We start from the raw sequence: 3,630 nt of genomic DNA on the forward strand, positions 1-3,630 counted from the left end.
CATCCCAGAGTGCTGCAGTGACCGGCTTCTCTGGACAGCAATCTGAACTCGGATGCAGCGTGCAGGTAAACAGGAAAAGCCCCCGCGAACTTTGAATTGCATTTCCTGCTTGTCCAGCGTGGAGCTCTGATCAGCACGGCTGGCGATGCCAGTCAATCCAAAAGAGCATCCAGCATGGACCGTACGGAGATACTAGGTCTGATCGCTGTATGGGGAGACAAATCTGTTGTATCCAGCTCCGTTACAAACACGAACGCCAAAGCATTTGAATAAAAAACTGCAGGATACACAGCGCTGCGTGACAAGCGTAACGGGAAGCCAGAGACTCAAATGGACGCTCATGAGGGGGGGGGTACTGAGACTCCACTATCCCACAGTCCACAGCAGTCTATGAAAATTATTTGCATTATTGGCAGAAGCTCCAATGTCTTAGGTCAACCACAGTGTCTGGCGTGGTTCAGGGAACAGCTCCTCAGTTTCTTTCCCCCCTCCACAACGTGAAAAAAAGGTAAGAAATCATTCCTTGACTACTTTCTATGTCACCCTATGTGTACTGGAATGTGCTGTAGACGCGGACGCTACAGCACTGAGAGCAGTATCCGCTCTCTTCTCTGGTGGTAGACAGTTCTGCAGACCTAGCCCACCATCCAGGAGAACCGTCTAAATGCTTAACATCAGCGGCAACATGCTACGCTAGCAGTAGATAGGACAGAACGGTTAATAACAAGCTTAATCATTGAAACTTGGGGCTCAAATTTTGCAAATCACATTGGGATTGACTCGCTTGGCAATGAGTCAATTCTCCTTATGGTATCTAAAAATAGAGTCCATTCTGCCTGGACTGTCATAAGCCCCGGGAGGCTGCCTCCAGTGCCTCCCCCCCGACTCATTTTCTCTCACTAACAAGTCTCTGTTCTTATTCTGGTATTCTTAATACTTCATGACCAAACGGGGAGGGAAATGACACGGACTCCACGTCGCCAGGAAGGTTGAGGGAGGAGAAAGCAACGGTGCGTTTCTTGAGGGGAACCCCTGTGAATACTGCACGGAGCACCTGTGCTCTTGATACACTGGATCTCTGTTACCAACTTGCCTATTTATCTAGCAGGACAGTGCACCACTGACCGCTCTGGTCCGCAATCCGAACTCGGTATGCGGAGTGCCGGTAACAGGGAATCCCGAGAGCTTTTACAGTGACATTTCCTGCTTTCACTGTCCAGCTCTGATCACCACGGGTGGCGATGCAGTCAAATGCAAAGTATCTCCGCATTGAACCTTACGGAGATAGCAGATGTTATCGCTTATGGTGAGACAATCTCTTTTATCAGAGCTCCGTTAAAGAACAGGAAATGCCAAAGCGTTTGAAAATAAACTACAGGATAACGCGGTGCGTGAGATGCCGCCCGGAGGCCAATAACGTCGATTTCCGTCCACACGAACCCTAATCCGAGTTATCACTATCGATTTTAGCGCTACTCCTCTCGTTTGGGAGGAGTTCCGAAATCGATTTAAGGAGGCGGTTAACTCGATATTAAGGACGACGTTGTGTGAACGGATACAGCGTTAAATCGGTATATCAGCCATTAAACCGATTTAAAGTCGCAGTGTAGACCTGGCCAAAGATTGCTGATCTTTGTTCTAGACAATGTCTATGATTGACAAATCAAAGCTTTATTTTCAGGTCTGTCACAAACTTCCTGTATAACCTTTGCCAAGTCACTTAAATTCTTTGGGCCAGACCTCCATTTAGAATAAAATCCATATAACTATAACAATGTGCCAGTTTATACAAGAAAAAGGATCTGTCCCGGTTACCCTGTTTCTCAGTAACCCCGAGTGGCGAATGGAGCTGTGAACATTCTGTGTAAGCCAAGGGTGCATTTCGAAGAGTATTCGTAAGGGGGAGGACAGAGGATCTTTTTGCCAGATCTCAGAATTTCCTTTTGAAGAATGGCCCTGACTGGTTTAGAGGTCAACTGCTAAAACCTTCCCTTTTCCCCAACTTCTTCAATATTAATGAGAGATTGAGAAATTTTTGAAGAGAATATATAAAAATGCATAGAAAACTCAATCACAGTATGTAACTGCACTGTTAAGAAAAGCAATCAAGACAAGAATCAACTATGCTTGTCAGTTGCATTGTACATCTATGATAAGAGTTAAAGTGTGCCAGCTGTACAGTTTGTCCACAGCTGTTATCATTTGACTCTTTGTACAACATCCATATTCTCTCCAACATTTACAACTGAAGACAGAATTGATCAAAACTGCTGCAGCGTAGAACACCACTAGTATAATAGCTTAGTTTTAAGCCATGCATAAGGAAACCTATTCCAGAAATAATTCTTCACATAATGCTTAAGACTGCACAGGTGTCCATGTCTGATCTAGCTCAATATAATTAACAGGAAAATGCTGACACAAGCAGAGTAGAGGCAGTACCTAATAAAGCAGAAAAAGCATGTGAAGGAGGTTAAACTGGCACTTTTTGGGGAAGACATCATGTGTAAATAGAATGTGTCAGCACCTGTATAGTATCCCTTAGCACTAGAGAAGCAAGGTTATGTTTTGGCAGGGCTGTCACAGTAAACTGAAGCAAACAAACCATGAATATCATCAGCTGGTAAGCGTTGGAACATGCTTTTCTCTAGAATTGTTGATTACTCAAATATTTGGTACATGAATGCCTGTTTCATTAGAATAAACAAATTGAAAATAGAGGTAAACTATTTAATAAAACAAGTCTCAGTCTGAGCCTAAATGCTGAAATACAACTCACAGCTTCATGGAAAATCTTTGGATTAATTCTGTAAGTATCACACCTTCACAATGGTGCAATATCATGGTACAGTATGGTATGCTGTACTAGTAAGATATTTATAGCCAGTACTCTGTACCAGGAAGACACAGGAAGAGCAGAACTGCTGGGCAGCCCCATGCCAGCTGTTCCTCCAGCATGGCTGTACCAGCCCCAGTCCTGCCTCCAGCCCTTCAGTGCAGCTGCGTCTCCTGTCTGGGGTCTGTACAGCACCCCACTGGAGAATGTGGCAGAGGTCAGGGTTGGGGACAGTATAGCCATGTCAGAGGAGCTGCCAGTGGCCCCATGTTCTGCTCCTTTTGCCATTGCGGTTCCAGAAAGCCCTGCAATTCAGAAGTCTCTGATGCAGTGGGAGGAGGACAAAGCCTGTCGCCACTCAGGTAACGTGGGATGGATCATTGGGAGGGGAGAGGGAGAGTGCAGCAGCCCTGAGTTAGGGAAGGGACTGGGAGGAGTCACACGGGGTGTCCCGTGGGAAGGTCATATGCCTCCCCACTTTAGCTGGTGCTCCCCCTTTGTGTCCCTCCCATGAAAGCAGTGTACTGGTAAGAAATTAATTCTGCTTGCACCACTGCACCCTCATCTCTATACAAGGATTGTTCTGCCCCTATCATTTACTCTTATCTTTGCTCATGTCCCAGCAGATCTACTGCAGGGTTTCAGCAGGTCTGCCAATCACTGCATAGCTGACTCCTATGGTAAAATATTATGGGTTCTCAATCATTCCTGCAGTCATAGGGGGTAGTGCCTTCTGGGACACTTCTGACCTGGGAAACCTAGTAAGCAGTAATTTAAAGAAGCCAGCTATTTCA

Source organism: Chelonoidis abingdonii, chromosome 1 (assembly GCF_003597395.2).
Source record: "Chelonoidis abingdonii isolate Lonesome George chromosome 1, CheloAbing_2.0, whole genome shotgun sequence".
Lineage (NCBI taxonomy): Eukaryota > Metazoa > Chordata > Testudines > Testudinidae > Chelonoidis > Chelonoidis abingdonii.